Source organism: Ctenopharyngodon idella, chromosome 8 (assembly GCF_019924925.1).
Source record: "Ctenopharyngodon idella isolate HZGC_01 chromosome 8, HZGC01, whole genome shotgun sequence".
Lineage (NCBI taxonomy): Eukaryota > Metazoa > Chordata > Actinopteri > Cypriniformes > Xenocyprididae > Ctenopharyngodon > Ctenopharyngodon idella.
In genome coordinates, this window is record NC_067227.1 from 754,329 (window position 1) to 782,131 (window position 27,803).

General features: G+C 38.2%; 1 protein-coding gene and 1 long non-coding RNA gene across 2 annotated transcripts in view; one reads left to right on the forward strand and one right to left on the reverse strand.

Moving 5' to 3' along the window:
• nr6a1a (nuclear receptor subfamily 6, group A, member 1a) overlaps positions 1–27,803 on the reverse strand; it is a 138,677-nt gene that overhangs the window by 87,394 nt on the left and 23,480 nt on the right. The window lies entirely within an intron of this gene.
• On the forward strand, positions 17,607–26,771 carry LOC127517588 (uncharacterized). Its single transcript, XR_007931332.1, has 2 exons — positions 17,607–17,899; positions 22,101–26,771. It is a non-coding gene; the product is annotated as an uncharacterized LOC127517588 (long non-coding RNA).

A 27,803-nucleotide genomic window follows, 5' to 3' on the forward strand; every position in this document is an offset into this window, starting at 1 on the left:
TATATATATATAAAAAAATCATTTTAAAAATAAAGGTAATTGTGACTTTTTAACCTGTTGAGGAAAAACAAGGTCAGTCTGATGGGTCAGATCAATAGAAGAATCACCCAATGTCAAGTCACCTTTATTTCTATAGCGCTTTATGAACATTTATTGAACATAAGTATTACTTCTGTAAACGCCACAATTAAAGTACATAGAATAAACAAGTAATAAGATCGTGGTTGATCAGTGATGATCTTCCAGCTCTGTTTCAGCTGTGCGCTCCTACTCTATGATGCACAGTAAATCAAGACCTGTCAATCCGAGCGATCAAACCAACCCCAGCGCGCTCCAGCTGTAAAACAGTGTCCGATTGGTCTTTACACATCGTTCCTATCCACTATACCCACCCACTATACTCTAGATCCAATTTCCATTGGTTAAGCTTTCAAATGACATTGGAAAACACTGTGTCATGATCGCGATGCGATTGGATCCAGGAAGTCCTATAGCTTTAGCCGAGCAGCATGTCAATGTCACTCTGTGATCTACACATTGTCTGATGTTGTGTTTGGGCTTATTCGAGATCACCTGCTCTAAATAAAGATATGTCATCTATGGTTTACTAATGTTTTGCGAAGTTACAAACCAAAACGTGGCGCAAAAGCATCATGTTTATACTGTTTACATATGCGTCAGGGGCACTTTTTTATACAAATACTTGGTATATGTATTACATGGTTTGGTCTCTAGCTGAAACAAATATATGGTTGTTGTATTCTGTTAGTTGAGACCTTTCAACAATATATGGCACAAGTCTATCTGTTATGTATTATGATTTTACAGATCACATTTTCATGTAAAGCAGTTATTTTTTCACACTTTGAAAGAGCACTTCTAATATGTCAGCAAATTTAAAGGGGTCATGGCATGAGAAATCAAATTTTCCTTGCTCTTTTGGCAAACAAGAGGCCTTTGTATCATTATTATATCCTGCAAGTTCCATAACTTAAAACATCCTCATCATCAATGAAAAACATTTATATAATCAAGCTGTAAAATAGCTTCGTTTGGAACAGAGGTGTCATGTGACGTCACAGGGGCACACTCATTTGCATACGACTGCCTCTGGAGCAAGACAACAACGCCTACTTTTACATCATCGCATCGTTGTCCCCGCCCACTGGTGTGGTAATGACTGTAATGACAGTTAAATTCATAATGAATAATCCTAGTATTTTTATTTCAAAGAACGCTCTCTTTATAATGACTGAAGCTGTCAAGCTGTCAAGTTTATCTGGAAACTTGCCAACAAGTTGTCGACAGCTGTAATAGTAAAAATGTAGTTGAAGTATTCTAGAGGATTCCACATGTAATACTTATTTCATATGCAAAGATGTCAGCCAATCACAGCAGTGGGCATTTACACTGAAGTCTCACAGCAGACACGCCCCTTAAAACAGAGGGTTAAAATCAGAGGGCTAAAATCAGGGAAGAAAATAGCCATTTATTTCTAAATGATGACAATTTTTTGATGTAAAAATCATATTAACATTATATAGTAAGTGCACCTCAGGAAACATTGTAATATAATAAAAAAAAAATCAATTTCATGACCCCATTAAAAGCACTAAGTGATGGTCATATCATTCACTGTAAAGCCAAGCTTCTAAGCTTTAAAACGACACCTATTTTGTGTTGGTTAAGCAAGTGGTTGTTAAGTAACATAATAACTTTGTAGTGTTTTGGATTAAAGAGGTTATGGTTAACAATTAATAGATTAATTGACCGTTAATTTAAACGACGATCGATGATGGGAATTTATGTAGCTCTAAAAAGACAATATTGTCATTATTCAGCTGAAGTCAGATCAGTGTAAAGTTCATCAGTTATGAAAGCAGTTCAGTTCACATATGAGCAGCTCAACAGAAGACAACAGTGTCATTATTCACTGAGTCAGTTCAGTGTTGATTCAATTCAGTTCAATAACAGTGTCCACTGAGGTCATGGCAAATAACTTTATATTTAGTTTCCAGACACTTCACACAAATCCATTTCAGACTTTCATTTTTTGAATGTTCTTTTTTAAACTTGCACAATTCAGTTATTTCTTTACACTTAATTACTACATGTGCTGGTTTGGGCGGGTACGGCCTCATTGAGCTAAAGGTAATAGCTGAGTTTAAAACTGTTTAAAATGAGTCTGTCACTCGGGAGACAGCTGCAGGATGCGGTTAGGGGGCCCCAAGTTCCTCGTGTGTGTGTGTGTGTGTGTGTGTGTGTGTGTGTGTGTGTGTGTGTGTGTGTGTGTGTGTGTGTGTGTGTGTGTTGGGGGTGGGGAACATGTCAGGGATCATGAAGTTTGAGCAGAACACACAAGCACTGAAAGATCTTAGTAGATGTACTGATGACAAAGTTACAAGTACAAAGACTTGACCAACAAGTCCTTATAAACTGGTTGAAGAAAAAAAAAACACCCATACGATTGCATTAAAATAATTTGTTAGGAACACCAGTTTCGAGTGTATGAGAGGAATGTGGGTTTTTTCTGTGTCAAGAGAGTCTTTTGAAACGTTATATTGCCACAGCATCATAAGTGGCGGTTTACATACCGGAGGCGATCTTTAAATCCACTCAATCAACACGCAAAGATCTTTCAAAGAGTGACCGAAGAGGGCTGCACACTGAGCCAAGCACAACTTTAATATCATTAATGAGAAGGCTGTTAAAAACGACACAGACACTAATTTCGTAAATGCAGAGCATGTGCAATGTGAAGCGATGAGTGTTATATTGTGTATGTTGCATAAAGCCACAAAAACTGTTGGGAAAAGATACCTTTGTGCACTATTACAAGAAGAGGTTCTGTATTGGACCTCAAAGGGTTCCATTACGCGCTTCATATAAGGAACGTTTTTGGCCCCGTTTCCACCTGGTATTAAGATGTGTTTTGGTCGATCGGATCACAAGTAGATGAGGGAGACACATTCCCGTTTACACCTGGTGTTTTAATCCGTCTCTTTCGACAACTTTCATCCACTTCTGTCCTGATTTCTTCAAGGGGAGGGTTAATGGGCGGGTAAATGTAAGGGCTTTTTCAGATCTAATGGATGAAATGAGCTTGCACAATTTACATATGAACATTAAAATTTATATATGACGAAAAAACATACGGAGAGCATCAGGTTTCGTTTCTGCTCTGACAGCCGCAAGACCAGCTGAACGCTGTGAGTGTGTGTTAGAAATCAGGAATGGTGACAGAACATTGTGCTTGGTACGTTTTTCATCTTCAAACCATATTTTGGTCTTCAGCCGACAAAGTTTAAATCCCGCCTGGCTAGTGCGCTTCCCATAATGTTTACGTGTGAGGTCAGAAGGTGGAGAGTAGATGGTTTTTTGTGGCAAATGTGTTTTCGACTACCTATGGAAAGTGGTCGAAAGTGGACAAGCTTAAAACGTTTAGACCTTGTTAACACCTGTATTTGGTGTCGTCCACTTATGATATGAAAACGCAACAACAAAAACACTTTTTTTATTGAACCCTAGGGTTCTATCAAAGTCCCTTTAAGACAACTCATTTCACTCGGCGGCCATCTTTGAAACGCCTCTCGGGCATGCAAGTGCAGCTCCTATCTCTTTGAATGGGGAAACATCAAATTCTCCAAAGCTGTTTGCCAAGCTTTCGATTAAATTTCATATTTGAAATCACCAATGAAATCTGACAACAACTGTCTCATAAATTTTGTTTCTAAACACTCTGAATCATGACAAAAAAACCCAAAAAAACTGTATTTTTCAGGCTGGATCAAGCTAATGCGCATGCGCAGTCCTAAGTGCGCAGCTCTGTAGGAAGCATGCGCACAACTGTTTCTATAGAAACCAGAGCTTCTAATGGCAGCTGCGATGACTTTACCAATCGGCGACTGGCTCTTATTTAAAAGGCGGGACTTATTCCGCCATATTGCGTGTTGCACTTTCTCCCATTCATAATAATACAAGTGACGTCTTTCTATATATAAATTCTACATAGAACATTTTCTTCTAAGAGTGTAATTCTTTACTAAAGCAAAATGCATAATGAACAGTGAATTCAGGAATTTGACTGTTGAAAATAATTGCATACTTAAAGGGTGGGCAAATGATTCACGCTCACTTTTTGCAGCTCAACCTAAAACAGAAGAATTAAGAAACCCAAGGTTGGTCAGTAAAGATACGGCTGGGCTTTTCACTGGATTACCTCAACACTGAGTGAGTGTCAAGTAGGGAAAAAAAGCAGAAAGTTTCCAACGCCTATTTGACTGTGTGCTTTACTTATCATCACCGCATTCTGACCTAAAATAAACATTTTTCAGAAGAATTTACTTCACTTTCTACTCAGAAATTTTCGGGGTGAACTAACCCTTTAATAATTTCACAGACTTTCCACAGCCACTGAATGAATAACATCTTACAACTAAGAAATTAATACTTTTATTAAGCAAAAATATTAGTTAAATATTTTATTTGACTGCTTTAAAAACTGACAGTAAAGACATTTATAATAGTAAATAAATGCTGTTCTTTTAAACTTTTAAAAATAGTGAAAAAGGTGTACACAACTGTTTTCAACATTGATAATAATCAGAAACATTTCTTGACCATCAAATCATCATGATTTCTGAAGGATCATGTGACACTTGAGACTGGAGTAATGATGCTGAAAATTCAGCTTTGATCACAGAAATAAATTACATTTGAATATATATTCATATAGAAAATAGCTATTTTAAACTGTAATAATATTTCACAATATTACTGTTTTTACTGTATATTTTAATCAGACAAATGCAGGCTTGGTGAGCAGACTAAACTTTTTTTTTTTTTCTTTTTTTTTTTTTTTAACAGACTGACACAAATTTCTTTGATGGGTCTATTAACATTTGTGCCTTACACAGTCCATTTCCAGGACCTGGAAACATTCCTGGAGCAATTTCATCTTCAAAGTGGAGTTTAGCTGCCAGTAATAACTAAAGATGAGAATTTAGGCAGTCTGATTTATGACACTTCACTACTGCAACAGAAAGACATCCCAAAATCAATGTTTACACAAATTTATGTAATCTCTTCAGGTTTACAACTGCAAACATAAAATCAAGTCTCTCTGACATTACAAGATCTAGATGTTTGGTGAATGAAATCACCAGTGCTAAACACATCCATAACGCCATTATGACACACGCTGCAGAACAGAAAAGATATCAAATAAAAAGAATGTTTGTTTGGAGATCTGAGAACATTCAGCCAACAATTAGCTACCAGAAAATCTATATATCGGAGTATCACATACCATGAAGTCTGCCTTCGTTTGTTAGCAGGATAAGTTTGACATAGCTGAGATCATTTAAGCTGAGCTTAAACAAAAACTTTGAAACAAGCTAAAAGTTTATCATCTCCTACTGTAATTATCCTACATTACTTAAGATGACTTCCTTCAAAAACGGTCAATTTTATTTTTCATAACCATTTTTCTTCCACTCTCTGACCAAACGTGACATTGTTTATTTAACAAAAGATGAGATTTTCTTCACAACATCCCTTTAAGTGTAGATAATTCTTACAGAGAGAGACAAACACGCTCTGTGTTGGATGTGCAACAAAGTGTGTTAGGCTATTTGTGTAACTGTCATTCCAGAAAACAATCTGTGTTTGCGTTTCATTGTCTATAATAACAAACAAAACGTCCAAGATTCCCAGATGTGTATGAGTTTATAACATTATAAAATACTCCAGATCATAACATTTCAACAAATTGTTTTATTCTTTCCATGAAATCACTCCATTTTGTCTGTTTTATGTCTACATTCAGCATTCCAACAAATCAGTTGTTGCTTTTGTTTTTTCCTCCCCTCGAACTTTAATGGAAACTGTACTTGGTCAAATAGCTCAGAAATCTCAATTTACAAGCTCACTTTAAAAGAGCTTGATCTCGTCTGAATTTTTACTACATTATTTTGCAAATCAGGATAATTTGAATATATGAATACATATATCAATATATCAGATATTAAACAGAAAAATAACCAATTGTTTAAAACAATGTTTTATTCTTTATTGTTTTTTATTTGAATGCATGCTAACTAATAAATCATTGGGCATACTCTAAAAAAACTGATTTGACTCTGAACCAATATTGGCACATTCAAATTTCAATCATACAGCGTTTCCATTATGACATCACACACTGCTTGCCGAGTCTCCAGTCACTGTGCCGACATGATAATGAGCAGCAGGGCCCGTGAGTCTCTGCAGGACGCTGCTCGGTGACAGAGTCGAGTAAAAATGCGCTCTAAGCAGAGGGTTTTCCCTGAAATAGTCCAGCTCACTGCAGGAAGGGTTCAGCACTCCACATGTGGCTCTCATTCCCGCCCAAGCCGCCACCACCGCCGCCGGTGCCAGAAAGAACAGGCTAAAGCACATTTAGCCCGGCTGGGGGAGACAATTTCTGTAGTATAATTTTCACAAATGAAATTGTCCGAAGTGAACGAGTATACGGTCAAACTACAACAACAAGAATCCAAACACTCCCGATATGATGACTTCTGAAAGCTTCAAAGGCCACAGACGCACATATACATAACAAAACTCATCCCCCATCCAAATATGAAAGCTTGGAATGACTTTGTGTTTGGCCTCTTAAACATTAGCCCTCATTGAGTTGGGGCGGCACAGGAAGAGGCCAATCACTTTTAGAGCGTGTTTTAGGTTCAGAGGGTTCATTTGGGGGGATTTCGAGTCCTGATCCCTCCCCACCTCTTGACTAACTCTGAGTTAACTAAAAAATAACTAATTCATCTTTACTTCCCATGGGTGTGTTAGTGTATGCAAAAGGTGGCAGGATTTGTTTGGTTGAGTAGTACTCTGATTGAAAGGAAACGGGATGGAAATTTGACTGATGGGGAGAAAGTTCTGCCCTGTTATTGTTTGTCCTCGCTGGGTTTCAGATGATGAGATTTTAACAAACCCACTTGACACCGTGTCCTAACCAGACGCGATGCTATGAGATTCCAGTGTCAAGCAATTAGTCTGTCCACATCAGACAAGACACTACTATAAGACGCGACAAAATCAATCACAAATCACAGCCAATCAGAAGAGCGTGTGGGCGGAGTCCCTCTGCAAGCGTACTGTCCTCACAAACAAATCAATCACAAATCACAGCCAATCAGAAGAGTGTGTGGGCGGAGTCTATCTGCAAGAGCACTGTACTCACAACCAAATCAATCAAAAATCACAGCCAATCAGAAGAATGTGTGGGCGGAGTCTATCTGCAAGAGCACTGTACTCACAACCAAATCAATCACAAATCACAGCCAATCAGAAGAGGGTGTGGGCGGAGTCTTTCTACAAGCACACTGCACTCCCAACCAAATCAATCAAAAATCACAGCCAATCAGAAGAGGGTGTGGGCGGAGTCTTTCCACAAGCACACTGCACTCCCAACCAAATCAATCAAAAATCACAGCCAATCAGAAGAGGGTGTGGGCGGAGTCTTTCCACAAGCACACTGCACTCCCAACCAAATCAATCCAAAATCACAGCCAATCAGAAGAAACCAAATCAATTCAAAACCACAGCCAATCAGAAGAGTGTGTGGGCGGAGTCTATCTGCAAGAGCACTGCACTCGCAACCAAATCAATTCAAAACCACAGCCAATCAGAAGAGCGTGTGGGCGGAGTCCCTCTGCAAGCGTACTGTCCTCACAAACAAATCAATCCAAAATCACAGCCAATCAGAAGAGTGTGTGGGCGGAGTCTATCTGCAAGAGCACTGTACTCACAACCAAATCAATCAAAAATCACAGCCAATCAGAAGAGGGTGTGGGCCGAGTCTTTCCACAAGCACACTGCACTCCCAACCAAATCAATCAAAAATCACAGCCAATCAGAAGAGGGTGTGGGCGGAGTCTTTCCACAAGCACACTGCACTCCCAACCAAATCAATCAAAAATCACAGCCAATCAGAAGAGGGTGTGGGCGGAGTCTTTCCACAAGCACACTGCACTCCCAACCAAAATCAATCAAAAATCACAGCCAATCAGAAGAGCATGTGGGCGGAGTCCCACTGCAAGCGCACTGTCCTCACAACCAAATCAATCCAAAATCACAGCCAATCAGAAGAAACCAAATCAATTCAAAACCACAGCCAATCAGAAGAGTGTGTGGGCGGAGTCTATCTGCAAGAGCACTGCACTCGCAACCAAATCAATCCAAAATCACAGCCAATCAGAAGAGCGTGTGGGCGGAGTCTCTCTGCAAGGGCACTGTACTCACAACCAAATCGCCATCATGGACAGTTAGGACAAAATCTCTGATCAACATGGAAAAGATGCCTTTTATCACACATCACATCGCATCTGGTTTGGACAAGGTGTTCTTGTTAAAAGAAAAAAAGCAGCAATTTAACAAGGGATTTAATTTGAGATCAGCACATTCATTCAAACTAACGTCGTTTTTTTTGCGTTGAGAAACAAGTTACAACCTAATATTTTCAAATCAGTATTCTAGTGTGATTTAAACAGGAAATATAACGTTTATAAAATACAAATTCACAAATGTCTGTTATAAAAAGCATGCAACACTTCAACTCAGCCTGTGGATATTTCTGAACTGAAACAAAGGCCGAGCAGCGATTACATACTTTATTGGCAGGCTTACTTCACTTGGGCTGCACATGTGGCCAGCACTGCCCCAGACGCCCAGATGTTGTTTTTAATGTGTTTGTGTAGAGAGAGTGCTAAGCCTAGCAAGGCAGCTCCACATGGCTTTTGTTCCCACCATAGATGAATTACATTTCTAAACTACAGTACCCCTAATGCAGTGCAGAGCTGGTGGCCTTAAAGGGGTCCTATTATGCCTTTTTTCTCTCCATGTTCATCTTTCTTTAGTGTGTAATGTTGCTGTTTGATCATGAAAAAGCTCTGAAAATTTCCAAAGTCCCTCCAGCAGGAGTTCTTCTCTATATCAGTGTCAGGTGTTTCTGAACTCCCTGAAACGCCTCCATTGTAGTCTTGAGTTTTCTTCACAATATTCCTTATTTAAATAATTCATACGCAGAATAAAGGGGCGGGTCCTGGTTGAGTTAGTTGGTAGTGTGTTGAAACTGGCGGTTATGGTAAGGGGCGGGACATTTCCCAAACACCAATCACAACACACTGCTCCAGCCGACCAATCAGAGCACACTGTGCTTTTCAGAAGGAGGGGCTTCATAGAGACAGGAACTAAACAGAGCGTTACTGACAGACTGGGAAGAGAGGAGCTGCAACAATATGAGGAAAATGTGTTTTTTGAACATTTAAGCATGAAAACCCTATTCTATAGTAGACCCCAAAAACAAAATCATGCAACATAAAACATACAGGTTTTGGCCTACAAAAATGTGTCATCCCTGCAGTACTCTATTACAAAGTGCATATAGTGTAAACACAGTTAAAAAAATAAAAATGAATGACTTCCTGTTGTAAATGAGCGGGCTAGTTAATTTCTTCAATGATGCATCATACTACACTGGTTAAGCAACAAGTTATGCAGTTGTGCGGGAAACACACCTCGGATCAGTCAGATTCAAAAGATCTAATGCATTGTTCACAAATTGGATAAAGCTGCTTCTCAAGAAATCCCACAAACATTGGGCTGGGCAATAATTATCACAATAAAATTTTTCATATCAGTCAATTTCGAAAATATCACGATAAATGCCAAATCTGTTTCTTTCAAATTTAAAGGTTTAAAAATCTATTCCAAACATTAATAATGAGAAAATGATAAGTAAACTTAAGTAAAATCACAATAGGGAAGAAAAGACTAGCGCAACTTCCGTTTCATGCCAACTTTAATCCCTGCAATTCAATGCAACATATCCATGCAAAGAACTTGAAAGACAAGCTATTCAAAAACAAGTTTACAAACCGTCAAGTCAAAGTCACATATCACACAATGGAAAAGATGAGAATCAATGTCTGGCCTTTCAATTAGTTGTAAGAATTTTACTCAAAAGGTCTGAAAATTCACTTTCTTTATTCGAATACTTAATTTGGGACTGAATTTATCCATCAGATTTTTAACTGAAAAGTAGGCCATGATATTAATGGTTAATATTATTTTTCTCTACATGCACGAGTACAAAAGACATTTTAGATGCAGAGAAAGTTATTACATTTTGAGGAAAAATTATGAAAAAACTAATGTATGTGTGAAATTTAAGTAATTATTGAATGAAAATCTTTCCCTCCGCCATCACTTTGAAATCTCAGTTGCACATGGATGTGCATATTCAAACTCAGCATATGAACAAACTCAAACCAGGTTACAATGTACAAGATTATTATTTGGAGTCAATAGCTACTGTACGTTTACATGCACCCAAATAATCTGTTTATATTCGGACTGAAACATCTTTAAAGGATTAGTTGACTTCAAAATGAAAATTTCCTGATAATTTACTCACCCCCATGTCATCATCCAAGATGTTCATGTCTTTCTTTCTTCAATTGAAAAGGAATGAAGGTTTTTGAGGAAAACATTCCAGGATTTTTCTCCATATAGTGGACTTCACTGGGGTTCAACGGGTTGAAGGTCCAAATGTCAGTTTCAGTGCAGCTTCAAAGAGCTCTACATGATCCCAGACGAGAAACAATCAGCCATTTTCTACAAAAAGTAAAAATTAAATACTTTTTAACCACAAATGCTCGTCTTGCAATGCTCTGTGATGCGTCACGCGTGACGTAATCACGTTGGAAAGGTCACGCGTGACGTAGGCGGACTAAGTCAAACAGCCTTTACAAAAAAAAAAAAAAAAAAAAAAAAAAAAAAAAAAAAAAAAAAAAGGTAAAACAACGATGTCGGAAGATTTTGAAGTTGGAGGAGAAAATGAGATGGATCTTTCCGCCCTACTGCGGTACTTACGCCTACGTCACGCGTGACCTTTCCAACATGATTACGTAATGCGTGACGCATCACAGAGCAGTGCAAGATGAGCATTTGTGGTTAAATAGTATATAATTTTTTATTTTTTTTTAGAAAATGACCGATCATATCTCTAGATAAGACTCTTATTCCTCATCTGGGATCATGTAGAGCTCTTTGAAGCTGCACTGAAACTGACATTTGGACCTTCAACCCGTTGAACCCAAGTGAAGTCCACTATATGGAGAAAAATCCTGGAATGTTTTCCTCAGAAACCTTCATTTCTTTTCCACTGAAGAAAGAAAGACATGAACATCTTGGATGACATGGGGGTGAGTAAATTATCAGGAAATTTTAATTATGAAGTGAACTAATCCTTTAAATAAACACCTCAATCTGAATGAAATTTCGGTCGGATTGAAAGAGGTGGTGTAGACCTGAAACAATCCGATCAGTAGGAAAAACTAAGCATGTAAACGCTTGAATCAGACCGTTTACTCAATCAGACTCAAAAATACTTTGCGTACATGCACAGTGCCATGATGCATATGTTTACATACATTGTATGTCATGCAAACAAGCGTTTATTTACATTTCTTTACCAACTGGTCAGTGGATGATATATTAGAGATATTTACTAAATATTTGCTAAAAAAAAAAAGCTCTTGACATAAACATCAGCTTTCTTTTTAGATATGTCTAGAAGAATGTATGGTTACTTCATCCTCTAGAGTTAAAGACCTGGGTACAGCAACTTTTTTTGAAAATCATTTTCCACCTCAGAAACATCGCTAAGCTATGGAACATGTTATCTATTTTTTATGCAGAAGCTATAGAAGTTCATACATTCATGACCTCTATAGATTACTGTAATGCACTACTAGCTGGTTGTCCTGCATCCTTAATAAACAAGCTACAATTAGTCCAAATGCAGCAGCTAGAGTTCTTGCCAAGTCGAAAAAATATGATCATATCCCCACAATTTTATCATCTCTATACTGGTTAAGTTCCATTTTGATTATAAAGTATTGCTACTGACCTATAAGGCCCTAAATGGTTTAGCTCCTGTGTACTTAACCAATCTTCTATAGCCTAACAATATGTCGTCAAGGAAAAAACCACAATTATATTTTTGGGTTCAACATCAACATTTGGGTTCATATAAACTGAACTTTCAGAATCTGAAATGGGATTGGATGATTGACGAAAATTATGTAAATACTGATAGATGACTTAAAGGGGACATAACATGAAAATCTGACTTTTTTTTCGTGTTTAAGTGCTGTAATCGGGTCCCCGGTGCATCTACCAACCCAGAAAACATTCGTCTTTGTACTGGCAAGCCTTTCTTTGCAAGCATGTGAAAAAACAAGCCGCTCAGATTTCGCTCCCCTTGTGACGTAGGAAGGAGATCTTATTTTTAATATTACCGCCCCTTAATCTACAAGTTTCCACCCACGGCGCCGCCATTTTGTTTTCACAAGCGAAAACGGTGTACCAGTTCTAATACCATGGCAAAAGTTTGAGCAAAGCATGCTAACTGTTCTGTCATTGGCTGCACAGACAAGCGTTTCTGTCCGAGCGATATTTTGGAAAAAATATTAGACCATTTACAGCATTTGATAGCAATCATAAACGTTAACCTGGTGTGTATGGCTCTGTTTGGCAAACAGGTACGCTATGTATAGTGGGCGTCCATACGGGATTAAGATTAACATGACGGCACATGCTAGTCGATGAGCTGAATCAACTCCACAGCAACTACATAAATTTATCCACTAACCATTCAGAAACGTCCAGTTTCATTCTAAAAGTTGTAACTTCTTCCTGAGTCTCTCCATCAGTGTCCGACTCCGGTTTGAACAATGTAAGGCTGAACACCGTTACTGACAATCCTCATTTTGGCTGCGTGAGATTCTCCAGCTTTGTTGTTGTTGAGCAACCGAAGCGTGAGCTGTTAAAGCTCCGTTCTCTTCTGGAAAGCAGCCAGCAGCTCATTTGCATTTAAAGGGACACACACAAAAACGGCGTGTTTTTGCTCACACCCAAATAGGGGCAAATTTGACCAGCTATAATAAATGATCTGTGGGGTATTTTGAGCTGAAACTTCACAGACACATTCTGGAGACACCAGAGACTTATATTACATCTTGTGAAAAGGGGCATTATAGGTCCCCTTTAAGAAGACTTGAAAGAGACCTCAGTCAGGATAGCGGCAGATTTCATTTTTGGACAGGAATGAAAGCAAGGCTGTGTACTTGGATTGTACTTCAGTAGATTATTGTTTAACATCATGGCAATTCTTCAGCTCACAAAATACCTCTCAAAAAACCTTTCAGTAGACAAAAACAACATACATGTGATCTAGAATGTTTAAGTCTATCCCTCACAGCCTCATCTGCAAAAAAAAAAAAAAAAAAAAACATCAATATGACGACCACCCTGACTAAAGACCAATTCAGAAGAAGATGAATGTTTTTCTGTGTATCTTGTGAATTTATACTTTTATGATGATTTTTTAAACTTTCCCAGCTAACAAAAAATATGTTCTAAGAACATTTTGCTAATGTTAACATTAAGTTATAAAATTTCTGAATGTTCTCTAAACATCCAGTATTTTGAATGTTAAAGGGTTAGTTCACCCAAAAATTCTGTCATTTATTACTCACCCTCATGTCGTTCCACACCCGTAAGACCTTCATTATCTTCAGAACACAAATTAAGATATTTTTGATAAAATCCGATGGCTCAGTGAGGCCTCCAATGACAGCAAGATAATAAACACTTTCAATGCCCAGAAAGCTACTAAAGACGTATTTAAAACAGTTCATGTGACTACAGTGGTTCAACCATAATGTTATGAAGCGATGAGAAATACTTTTTGTGCGCCAAAAAAACAAAATAATGACTTTATTCAACAATATCTAGTGATGGGTGATTTCAAAACACTGCTTCATGAAGCTTTGAAGCTTTACGAATCTTTTATCGTTTCGAATGAGTGGTTCAGAGCGTGTATCAAACTGCCAAAGTCACGCCCCCCAGTGGTGAACCATTGAAATTTCAAAACACTTATCACATAACGAAGCCTCGTTTACTGAAATCATGCGAAATCGTGTGTGTTTGATACATGCTCCGAATCACTGATTCGAAACAAAAGATTCGTAAATGTTCGAAGCTTCATGAAGCAGTGTTTTGAAATCACCCATCACTAGATATTGTTGAAAAGTCGTTATTTTGTTTTTTTGGTGCACAAAAAGTATTCTCATCACTTTATAACATTAAGGTTGAACCACTGTAGTCACATGAACTGGTTTAAATACATCTTTAGTAGCTTTCTGGGTGTTTGAAAGTGTTAATTATCTTGCTGTCAATGCAGGCCATCGGATTTTATCAAAAATATCTTAATTTGTGTTCTGAAGATGAACGAAGGTCTTACGGGTGTGGAACGACATGAGGGTGAGTAATAAATGACAGAAATTTCATTTTTGGGTGAACTATCCCTTTAAGGGAACATTCCATTTTATAATTTTGCAGACATTATGGGAACGTTACTTTTGAATGTTCTCTGAACGTTCCAAAACAAGTAACATTTAAAAAATGTTCCATGAACAATGTATTAATAATAACGACCAGATAACTTTGAACGAACATTCTATTAACGTTACTGGAAAAAATTTGTTCATAAATTTAAGAGAATCTTGCCAGAATGTAAGCCAACGTACGTTATGAGAACGTTCCCTGTTAGCTGGGATTGTGTCATTCAAGGATAAAACAACACGAGGGCGAGTAAATAATGACCATAAATAAAGGACATGAGGGCGAGAAAATAATTGCCATTTATCCTCATAAAACCCAAATTGGGCTTTTTAGCATGTTAGCAAATTCCACATTTCATCACCCACATCTGAAGCGAATGCAACCGATTCCAACCTTGCATTACGTACACAACTGCGGCTAGAGGTTTGCAATCAATTAACATGTCTGCATTGCGACTCCCTGTGCCAGAAAGCATGGAGGAGGAAGCATATCGGAGTGAAGATCTAATGCTCTGCTAAGCGAAGCTGAAGCAGGATAAGGCCAACGCTCAAAGAGCCGAGCGGCAGAAATGGGCCTAGCAATCTCCTCGCATCAGCCTCAGTCGGATGTGACAATCAGAGGATCCTAACGAGATGATTTTACGGTTCGGCTGCCCCCGCCCCTCGGCCCTGCTCATCCACACTCATGCTCTGTTTACGCTGGGGGCATCGGGGTGCCATCTTGGGCACAACTCACATCTATTCCATCTGACTGCTCGCTGTGCCACACACTCATGCATATGGACACGCGAAGGCATGGCGAGAACGGCCCCATCTAGACAGAGGCCTGCTTTTCTGAAGGAGTCCGCACTCGGACCTGAAAGGAGAGGAGCTGCGAGAAGAGGAACAAGAGGAGGAAAGAGTTATACGGCTGTGGGCGAGACGTTATCAGATAAGAATGAAAGCAATCGTTCCGGTCCCAGCGTGGCTTTGTCGTCATCGTCGAGAAGGGTGGATGGGAGAGAATAAAGCATGATGATGTCGCTCCGCATCGCTTCGGAGACACGACTGCAGCCTTATCTGAAACATCTGAACAGCAACAGGAAACAATAGCACACTATAAAACCAGGCTGAGCGAGAAAGACCAAATAAACATCTAGGGAGGGAAGCATTTCAAAGTTTTAGGGATGCAGCCAATACGATAGCTGAAAATAATTTTTACTACAGCCAATTACGGATATGATGGCTGATTTTCTACATCTGCAGTGTTAATATTGATAAAGTGTTTTGTTGTAGCAATAGTTTTTGTCTTTTGACCAAAATTTCTGTCCATTTTATGCCAATTGCCCAACATTTTAATCAACAAAAAACATGTAGTTGGCAATAATGTCCAAAAAACATGCCAAACTGTAATGAGCCAAACTTTACTCACATTTAAAAATGTGACCATGGACCACAAAACCAGTCATAAAGGTCAATTTTTTTAAACATATACAATATACAATATTTGGCCGAGATACAACTATTTGAAAATCTGGAATCTGAGGGTGCAAAAAAAATCTAAATATAGAGAAAATCGCCTTTAAAGTTGTCCAGATGAAGTACTTAGCAATGCATATCCACTCACAAAAATACATTTTTGATATATTTATGGTAGGAAATTTACAAAATATCTTCATGGAACATGATCTTTACTTAATATCCTAATGATTTTTGGCATAAAGAAAAATCGATAATTTTGACACATACAATGTATTGTTGGCTATTGCTACAAATATACCTGTGCAACTTATGACTGGTTTTGTGGTCCAGGGTCACATATAAACATTTATTTATTAAAAATTTATTATATATATATATATATATATATATATATATAAATAATGCTATTGTAACAAAATGTGCATTTACTGTTTATGAGGATGTTATTTCAGTTTCATGAAAAATTCTGAAAAAAAAAAAAAAAATCTTTAAAGCTATGTATGTGAAATTCAAGTAGTTATTAGTTGGAAATCTTCCCCTCCACCATCGCTTTGAAATCTCAGTTGCACATGGAGTGCGAGAACAAACCAGGTTATGAGATTTTGAGTCATTTGGAGTCAATGAATTCATCTGGCGCAACTAATCATCAGGTGCCAAATATCTGCATCCACAAATGAAGTATTAGCTACTGATGTTAAACAGATGTTCACCTGTAAACTGTTTATGCAACTGGAAACTGTAATATGTTTGTTGTGGAAATAGCAGATTAATCTCATATATATTTATATATATGATGTGTTTAAGCGAGCTAATTAACCTGCTAGAAATGTGGTTCAATTCACTAGCTCTCTTAGGTCAATCCTCAACTATGCTTGGTTATTTGAATAAATTCTATCCACATTTTTTCCCATCGGCATTCATATAAAACCATTGATAGTGTATTGTTATTGTCTTGCAATGTTGCTTTTCCTGATCTTTATTTTTTTTTTTTTTTACAAAAAATAATAAAAATAATAATAATAATTTGTAAACAGCAAAAGCCAGTAATTAAAGAAGGTTATACTGACAAAATTAACACTGTTCTTTTGTTCATGTTCTCTCTGAAGCTCCAATACAACTTCATGCTTCAAGTAAAATCAGACGTTGAAACATTTTAATGAAGGTCAGATCAGGGAAAAAAAAATAATAATAATTTGTTCGGTTTTAAAGTAATTCTGACCATATTTGTCTTCCATTTTGGAACAATAACACAACATACATGCTTTATATTTTATTTCTGTATTTTAGTTAGTTCTTTTTTCTCCAATAAATGTGAAACACAACACTGAAAGGAGCAGGCAACCAACATCCCGGCTGCCTAAACTTCACTTCTTGACACTTTTATTGAGGCAAAATAGCCACACAAGATTTGCAACTCTGACTATTCGTGTCCTCTCTCTCTCTCTCTCTCAATGATTAGTGTTAGGACTGACAGAGTGCAGCAGTCCTGCCCTGCCCCGGCCAGAACAGTAGTCTGGAATACTGAGAGATTCTTCTTTCAGCAACCTCAAAAGCAGCCAATCACAGCGCTCTAGCCCCGGGGCTGGCCTCAGCCAGCCAATCAGAGGAGCTTCTGTCTGTCACCTGACAGAATGTGCTCCTGTCCATCAACCGAGTCATATATAGCCCATTCCAGCAGCCTGAGACAAGGCTGTGAGTGTGTGTGGGACCGGCTGAGGACTCTGTGTACCTACAGTTTGCTTTGTGACCGACTGCGTGTGCTTGTGTGTGGGTTCGGGAGCAAATGAAGCGGGCGAACGACTATGATGTGTAAAATGTACGGAAAAAAAGACTGATTATTCTGGAAGTTAACTCATTTTGAAGGACTCAAGATTTTGGAGGCTACTTTTTGATAAGAAAAAAATCATTTTTGGTCACATTTTTGATAAAACCGCCGTTCTCAAAACTGCAAGTGGGCTCTGATGACCGTACAGTGAGGGGTGAGTACTTCAAGCTCATTTCACTTCCTAACCTCTTCTTTTTTCTCAGTTCTATCTCTTTGTTGTGGCTCAAAAGTAGTTTCGAGTGTGACGCGGCGGCGCGCCGTGCGCTTTCACTCTGGCAGAGTTCATTCAGTGCATTCCGCCGTTATGTGCTTGTTTGCTTTTCTGTTATCTGAGTTCTGAATGAGGGCTTACGCTTTTCACACGCAAAGCTCCCGCGTCCAGACGGCCGCCTGAGAGACAGACCGTGATGATCCCTATTAGTTCCACTATCACCGCTACTCATACAGCTGGGAAAGACACGAGAGAGGTTTGTGAATGAGCAGGTTTCACAGCCTAGTTGGAGAGTTGCGGGACAGTGCGTGTGGACGGTGCGATGTGGCCGAGAGTGTTCAGAAGTGAGGAGGTGTGTGGTGGTGGGGGTTAAAGGCAGACAGCGAGACAAAAGCGTCAGACCCCCTCCAGACAGACTAGGTCAAGCTTCATCCAGGCCCGGAGCTGTACGGGGTCAGCCGTTTGCCGGCTGAGGGGCCCCTAAGGGTTAGAGGTTGCCAGACTCTTGCTCTCGAAATACGAAAGAGAGCGAGGAGTTTGACGAAGCTGTATTCTCACTGTTTTGTTTAGTTTAGATCTGTGCGAGGCAAAATAAGGGTGCAGCGAGTTCACTTTAGCTACTAAAACAAGAGGGAGGGAAAAGGTCTGTAATTATGACAAGGAGTCATAATTTGTGTTTTTTCTTTGTGCGTGCGAGTGTGTGTGGGTGGGGGTCACAAGGGTTGGAATGTATTGAGTGACAGCAAATGCTGTCTACCTATTTTTTTCCCCCTTCACACAATGCTTTTGTCCAAAGATCTTAATCCATAAAGACGACTTCTGAAAAAGCCAAGCGGGCGCATTATTGAGTCCTCAAAACATCACAAACTATTTAAATGAGCCAATGGCTGAAGATATTTACATATTGCTGGATAATCAAACAAACCAGCAGCACCGGCGTGATTTTAATCTTCAGAGGAACCCGTCTGACGCAATAAAACATGTTTATGTCCAAGAATGTCCTGCTCAGGATACAGACAGTGTTTATGGCAGACGCTTTGAATTACCCAACATGTAGAGTCTTGTTCAGTTGTGCAAATACAGGCAGAAACACAAACACACAACATCCACCTTTACTCACTCATATACAGACTATTTGACTGATCTCGTCAAAGATCATATCAGCGTTTGACGTTCTATGAATTAAGAAAAGACAAGTCCCACGCTTGGAAAAAAGGATTCAGTCTCCAGCCAGCCAATACAAAGCTCGCACACGCACACACACACTCTGTGCGCAAGATTATCAGACAGCTCTGAGTCTGGGGGGATGGTACGTCAGGGGCGGGAGAGTGTGGGACAGGATATGGAAGTCTTTGATGCGACTGCAAGGCGGACAGGAAGAGTGCACTAATCAGACCCACCGACCAAGGACTCAAACGGCAGACCCAGAGCAACATGCTGTAAAACCTAAAGCACGCACACACACATAAACAACCCGAAAACGCTTCCTCCCATCATCCTTTTTCATTCCCCACTTCTCATTCTAATACGGTGGCCTAATCCATCCGCAGGAATCCTGTTCAGCCCCCTCACCCCTGCTCTGATTACACACCAGACAGGTCAACCTATTGTGATTTAGCCGGACCTGCAGATTACGGCACCCCTCCATCGCAGATGTGCCGCTGCGGTTTAGCTTCGCACATCTGTTCGCCGTTTCTCTCCTAACGGGGCGAACTGAGAAAAGCGTGCACTGGCAGAAACGACACGCTGTAAATATTGCGTCGCTCTTTCAAGTGTTATGTCGTTACGGCACGGTGGAGGTGTTCATCATCATCTATACACTGTTTCAGTGGCCGTTTGAGGTGTAAGTCGTACAATCCTTCAGTAGTTTACGGCCTTCTCACAGCCCGGTCCTACACGAGCGTGTGAAGTCGTAAAGAAATACCTTTTCGCCCTGTCTGAAGTTAAAGCAGGAACAGTGGTCAGGCTTCCCTTCAGAAGTTGCGATCTTGTTGGCTTTTCCGCCAAAGTGGTCTGAGCTGGAAGGAATCAAACAGACATAAAGAAAGCAACTGGGATTGTCTAAAACCTAAACACAGATTTTACCGCATCAAGACGGGTAGGGATGCAAACCTGAAAGACTTTGTTTCTTCTGTGGAATACAAAATGTCTTTCAAAAACAGTTCTGCAAAGCCAGCACCTCACAGAAGAAACAAAGCGGGCCAACTATCCCTTAAAAAGGGTTCATGTTTATTGGCTCATGAAGTACAGCAGTTTTTAATCCAGGTATTTTGTATATTGTCAGTGCTACAGCTTTACTAGAATGAGCAAAGGCACATGAAATGGTTATAAATGCCCATTTTTGTCAAAGCAGTGGATCTCTTACAGAAAAAGTAGGGTCAATCTCTGCTTCTAAAATCATTAAAAACTGTCAAAGTTTGCACCTTGTTTGTTGACTTTGTTCATGTACATCAAGTAGATCAAATCCATTTACAAAAGACAAGTGGAGAAAGACACAGGAAGGGATTGAGTTGTGGAAGAGTGCAGCATCAGCTGTAGATAAGGACAGCTGACTTCAGGACTGAAGTTTCTCTAATGCATTACAAAAGCACCTCACACGAAAGAAGCGTGGCCATGTGTGTGTGTGTGCGAGACAAGCTGAGTCGAGAAAGAAAGATGAAACAGTGGAGCTGGGAGTGAAGATGGCAGCATGAGAAGGGGAGCGTGTATGATAATGCTCTTAACCCTCACAAAGGGAAGAGAGTCGGAGCCGAGGCACTGCCAGCGCTGTGGTTAATGCTTTCCGAGGGCCTGTCAAGCCGCTCGTTCGCTCTAATCCACTGAGCTTTAGTCGCTCTTTGAAATGTGAATGGAGAAGCCTCCTGATTTCTTTAAGATCAACCCACAGCCGTCGTCAGGGTTTCAGCATCTTTCCACTAAACTCTAAATGCAGAGGAAACGCTTACGTTAAGTACTTTACGAGTGCCTCATTAGCGAAGCTGAGCTAAGAGTCGTGGATGTGCTGAGTGTACCGGATAGCAATATATACAAACGACTTAAGACGGGTGACCCTGAGGCGTTTCGCTAGAATGCAAGTCTGTGTTTTCATGTTTGATTGACGTCATTTGATAACCTACTTCTAGCCGAGCGATCATTATTGACACTAACGGTGATGTGAAAACAGACTCACGCTTACAAAGGGACACATCAACGTTTAGCAATCGTAATTGCCCCACAGCTTGAGCGTATCAATTTTACTCTTTTCCACAGCCGCATTAGTGAGACGCGTGTGTGTGTGGTGATAAAGAGCAATCGGACGCAAGCGATGGAGATTAGCTTCAGTTTGAAGCAAACACTGTGGCAGCGTGGCGTCTACGGAACAGATTAAACCCGGATTAAACATCCAAATCAAGTGTGTGTGTGTGTGTGTTTGTGTGTGTGTGTGTGTTAAACTTTTATTTGGCTCTGCACATCTTTGGGCAAACACTAATTTAACGGCGTATCACCTCATCAAGGTTATTTTACGCTTTATTAAGCTTCAAATAATAAGTATGTAAGGAAAAAAAATCAGTTTTGATGGTTTTACTACAACAATCTCTCATTAATTTCACCTATTTTCCTTCCATTTTTATACTTTTCAGTCACCAAAGTATGAGAAGAAATCAAATTTGCATTTCCTAAAAGAAATAACAAAAGTAATGCCTTAATACACTAGGATTTATGTACAGATAGCAAGACCAATCACAATTCAGTATGCAAATAGATGCAAGAAATGCAATTCAGTATGCAAAAGCCACGAAAAAGAGAACCAATCACATTCAGTATGCAAATGTTACGATGATGTGTTGCATTTTAAATTCTAAACATTCTATTAATGTGCGTCAACAAGACACGTTTAAACTTTAATATTTCTTATAAGAAATAAGGATGAAATTATATACAAAGTTTGAATGGGGTCGGGCTGAACTAAATGTTATATTTAGGTTAATACTGAGGTTAATATTTATTTTAAATATTTAATATTCAGGTTGAGGTTTCAGGAGAAACCTGAATATTTTTTGCAGCATTTCTCATTTCAAAGGTGTCTGTTTTTTGACACCTGCAATAAATAGGTCAGTGTCTAAGTGTCTGTCTCTCTCTCTCTCTCTCTCTCTCTCTTCTGCAGAACGGCCGTGAGTTTGACGCGTTGATGGAGGAGTGAAAGTCGTTCGGCTCTGACCCCCGAACAATGAGCTCCGACGTGAAGGGAGCAGACAGCCGCCATCATGGAAATGTCACGGCCAACATCAGAGACCCGACAGCCTCCTCTTTCATTCCCTTAATCCACAATCCCTCCTCTCCTCTCCTGAGCGGCATACATATTCAGCAGCTCAAGTCCTCACCATTCTAATGAGGGCTAGACCAGCGGGCTATGAAAGAGAGGAGAGATACGGGGAGGTTGGTGGGTGGTGGATGGGTGGGGGGTTTAAAAGAGAGGAGAGACCGTCTTTGAACTGCCAAAGAAAGAGAGAGACGAGGATGAATAGATGGATGGTGATGAGAAGGATGGAAAGAGTGAGACGGGATACAGATCAAATGCTCCTGATTCTCTCCTGTGGTCTATACACAGAAGGGTTAGTTGTGTTCGATTTAAACGTCCTGTTGTGTTTCATACACTCTCAGACACTTTAAGGCTTTTTGGTGTATTCCAGTTAAAGAGTTTGAAGATCCTGTCATCATTTACTCATTCCAAACCTGTATGACAGGTTAGCAGAATGTTTACAGAACAACGTACGTGACCAGAGCTTTGGAACGACATGAAAAGAATGAGATCATATTTTTATATTTTATATTAATTTAATATGCAGAGATACTTTTTTTTTAGTTTGGAAACCGGTTACATTATTTTTGCAGTTCCATTTGGCACAAGTATAAGAAAAACATAAAATGAGAAGGGAGATAACAATAATTCCAGAAGTAAAATAATATTCTGAAGTAGTAAAAAAAAAATTAAAATTAAATGTAGAGTAGAAATGCGTAACACGTAGGTGACTAACTTTTTGCTTTTAATTATTGGCATCTGTCTGTTTGAGCAGATTTTACAAACAGAAAAACATCAAAGTATATATAAATAATATACAGACACACACACACACACTACCGGTCAAAAGTTTTTGAACGGTAAGATTTTTTAATGTTTTTAAAAGAAGGCTCACCAAGGCTTCATTTATTTGATCCATAATACAGCAAAAACAGTAATATTGTGGAATATTTTTACAATTTAAAATTATGGTTTTCTATTTTAATATACTTTAAAAATATAATTTATTTCTGTGATCAAAGCTGAATTTTCAGCAACATTACTCCAGTCTTCAGTGTCACATGATCCTTCAGAAATCATTCTAATATGATGATTTGATGCTCAAGAAACATTTATGATTATTATCACTGTTGAAAACAGTTGTGTACTTTTTGTTTTTTTTCAGGAATATTTGATGAACAGAAATTTATCTGAAATGGAAAGCTTTTGTAACATTATCCCTACCGTTCAAAAGTTTGGGGTCAGTAAGAGTTTTTTTTTTTTTTTGGAAAGAAATGAAAGAAATTAATAATTTTATTCAGCAAGGATGCATTCAATTGATCAAAAGTGACAGTAAAGACATTGCAAAATCTTTATAATGCAGATAAATGCTGTTCTTTTGAACTTTCTATTCATCAAATAATCCTGAAAAAAAAAAAAAAAAAAAAATTACACAACAGTACAAACTGACTTCTTTTAAAAACATTTATATATAAAAAAAAAAAAAACATACTGTATAAAAACTTTTGAGATTATATATATATGTAGACTTCAAAATAGTTTCTAGTTGTCCCCAAAGGCTAGCTTTTGATGAAACTTTTGTGCGATCTATCTTTAATTATCTTTAATAATTATCTTTTACCATTAAATCCCAACAATAATTATATTTTTAACATTAGAAACACTACTGTGACTCAAGAGCTTACACATACTGGTGTGAATTAACCATTACAGAAACATAAAAAATGATTTTGGTGATCACTAATACTGTTAGTTTAGAGCAGCTGTGCCACAAACCTTACATTGGCTGCTGGTCTAATAAATTTGTTAAATATATATATATACAGTACACACACACATATATATATATATATATATATATATATATATATACACACACACACATACACACAAAAATCATTTTAATTACACAACTTGCTGTAAAAAGGCTGTATTATATCTGCAATCACACTGGTTATAAACATAAACATATACATATTATATATATATATATATATATATATATATATATATATATATATATATATATATATATTTATATTCGGCAATTAGTATTATCTAAAATTTCTGTATCGGTGCATCCCTAGTTCACAGCCACAAAAAGGAGACATTTTTAGCTGTAACTAAAGCAGTCTCTGGGCATATCTGCTCAAATGAATGCTGCAGTGGTGTGAAATTGGTCATTTTCAGCACTCCTACACTCTTGTAAAAGTAGAAGAGGGTGCCTGAGGTCTATTTTCCCCTCCTCACACACCGCTAGCAGCAGGAGGCAGGAAGCGCAGCCTGAGAGACTCTCTGGCCGCGCTATCAGAAGGGGAAGTTCCCAGTCTCATTCCCATTCGCCGCTTTACAAACCAGATGTTTCATGGCCTGGCTCTGGTTATTGGAACAGAGCGATAGTGCCAAACATACAGTGCACTTCAATCCGACGCTGTAAGCAAGTGCTCCTCAGTAAATGAGGGAATGCATTTTTAATAGGAGATAGAGGGACTTTGAGACATTCATTCACTCACGCGTGCAAGCGGTCCATTGGTCGTCCATTGCTGGTGTGAGCAGGTGTGTGAAAGGTGATAACAGAGCCTGCTCTGGGGTTCACCGAGGTTGAGGGTTTCACCTGCTCACAAACACACACACACACACACATATACATACACACATGTAGGCCACCAGCCGTTAAACCGTTTCACTTAGCTGAAACCAGGTGCAATACCCAACACTAGAGCTCTTGGTTTCAGTGAAGATCTAGCTGAAGTCAATATCTGAATTGTATTCAATAACACAGCTTGGGCTGCATAATTATTAGGGTAAAATAATCCACAGTTATGATGTGTGTCATTTTGCAATCAATCATAAAATCTGTATTTGTAATCATGCGCTCCTGAATGAATTTATTGCCATTTTATACATCAAATGCAGACCTAAACAGTCAACTTCAAATTGGCACTGTAGCAGCATTAAAAAAAAAAAAAAAAAAAAAAAAAAATTAAAATCTGAATAAATTATACACAGAAAGTTACAATACTAGAATACTCCCATCGCATTATATTTAACTAGATCTAAGAGTATTTTAATGGCTCCGCATTTTATTGTTGGAGGGACAGTTAATTAGTTAACTTTAACATGATATTGCATTTTTGGTACCCTTGTGAAAAAGAAATTTTAGCATACTTTTAAAAAGCGAACTTATTACAGGTATAATGTACTTTAAAAGAATAATCTTAAGTGCAACTGAATGTATTGTTTTTGGATACTTAATTGCATTTTAATTGCAACTGAATGAAAATGTATTGTAATTTAAATGTAATATAAAATGACACACTAAAGTTCAAATTATATACAAGTACTTTACATGTGCTTTAGTAGATTAAAACATCAAAATAAGTGTACTTCTTTACAGCACTACAAAAGATTAAAACTTTTAATTTGACACCTAACTGTTTTAAAAAAAACATGAAAAGTCATGAAAGCACTTAAATTTAAGTGGCTTTTTGTTTCATTAATATTATATTATCTGCATGTAAAGTTTATTAAAATATAAATTTAAGATTTGAAAAACACATTCAATAGAATTAAGCACACTTCTTTTTTTTTTTTTTTTTCTTTCTTTTTTTTTCCACAAACATAGAAGTGCACATCAACATTAATATTATGGCCGATACCGATAAACCAATAATTATTTTCATGTTATAGCCGATAACCAATAAATGACTTATATTTTGTCGAAATAAATTAACAATAAAACACAAAAAAAATAAAATAAAATGCTAGAAGTGAATTTATGAATCACAACAAAATGGATAATTATTCTAAGATTTAACAGTGTTAATAAATTACTAGTGTTTTTAAAGATTAAATTAGTGTTATATGAGTAATCTAAATATAAAAATAAGGGAAATGAGTATGTTTAATAATTAAATTAAATATACAATATCAGCCTATATATATATATATATATATATATATATATATATATATATATATATATATATATATATATATATATATATACATAAAATGAGAGAAAACAATAAATAAAAAAGAAAAACTCGCCCAATAATAATCTCCAGCAGTATCACCACAGACCCCCTGTTAACTAAAAATGATTAAAGGGATACTTCATCACTGGCAAAATATGCTTTCAATAAAAACTTGGCTGCCTATAGAGTAGAAAGGTGAAAAAATTCAGTGCTACCTGAGAAAACAGAGAAAAAAGGCTGTTGTTTCCCTTTTGCCAAATAGGTAGGAAAACTTTAACACCCATAATGCACTTGGGCACATTGCCGTCCAAGTCCACTCCCATCAGTCAGGTATGGATATGCTTAGCAGAGTCAAATACCATCTTGCTTTAGTAGGAAATACTTCTTAGTAAACTTTTAATCATAATGGTGTCGACTTGTATTGTTCCCGGGTTCAAGAATTCAAAGCGTAAACGTTTACCGGGAGTGAGTTATTTTCAGTTTCCAGTGGATCTAGAGCGTTGTAGGCAGCGGCTAAAGGCTGCAAAAAATAAAGTAAGAGCGCCGCGACTGAAAGAAAGTGGTTGTCATAGTGTTCCATCTTTACCATAATGCTGTTTAAAGAGTAGACGGTACGATACAATTTTCAGTGATAAACCTACCCTTACAATAACTGTTTTGTTAATAACCCTCTGTCGATCCAACTGTCCGTGGGAGGGATACAAAAATGCTGAAGTATAATCTGTAGTTTTTTACAAAAGCCCTGGATCTGTCAAAAGTCCGGACTTTTGCTGACAAATATTACTACTGACATTGTCACTGACATTGTACAGTGCAGTGAAAATCGGCGAAGTTACACTTTAATTGCAGCCGTAATCGTATTGATTATTTATTCGATTAATTTTGCAGTCCTAAATGCTGCCTTACTCAAACATTTCTTTCTTTACTAACGCCATAAAACTGATGAGGTCTCATGCCCATTCGTACAAAACTGCATCCCAAAGAACCGCACAGACTTACGTTCTCCTTTCATAGTCATACCTCGCATGATATTCTAATCAGGGATTTTTGAAATCCCTCAACATACTCAGTCCTCTTGATTCCTGTGCCAGAGGAGTGAGGGGGGGGAGAGAGTGTGTTTAAAAGTCACCGGGATTGGTTGCGTAGTTTGGAGGAGCAGTCAAATGGGAGCGTGCATTAATAATGCATGCCTGCCTCAAAGAGCTCTCACACAGGAAACACAGGCTGGGGTTCAGATCAGGGTAAAGAGAACAGGCCTGGAGAGAGAGAGAGAGAGAGAGACAGCGAAAAAGACAGCGAGAGCAAGAGACACATTAAAAGAAAAGTAAAACCCAGGCATCACTCAGGTTTAGTGGGTTTTTACCTCACATTTGTATTATATCTCATGCTGTGATGTGTTTTTCTTGTTCTAGTCTTCGGGGTTTTTTTTTTAAAGATCCCATGAAATCGCTTGATGAAAGCAGTCATGTGCTGACATATTTCCAATTACTTGCAGGAAGTTTGGGCGAGACAAATACTAATAAATATTTCACTTGCTAGTAAGTTGCAAGTGGTAATAGTGGGCGGGGCATTCTAAAGAGCATTTGATTGG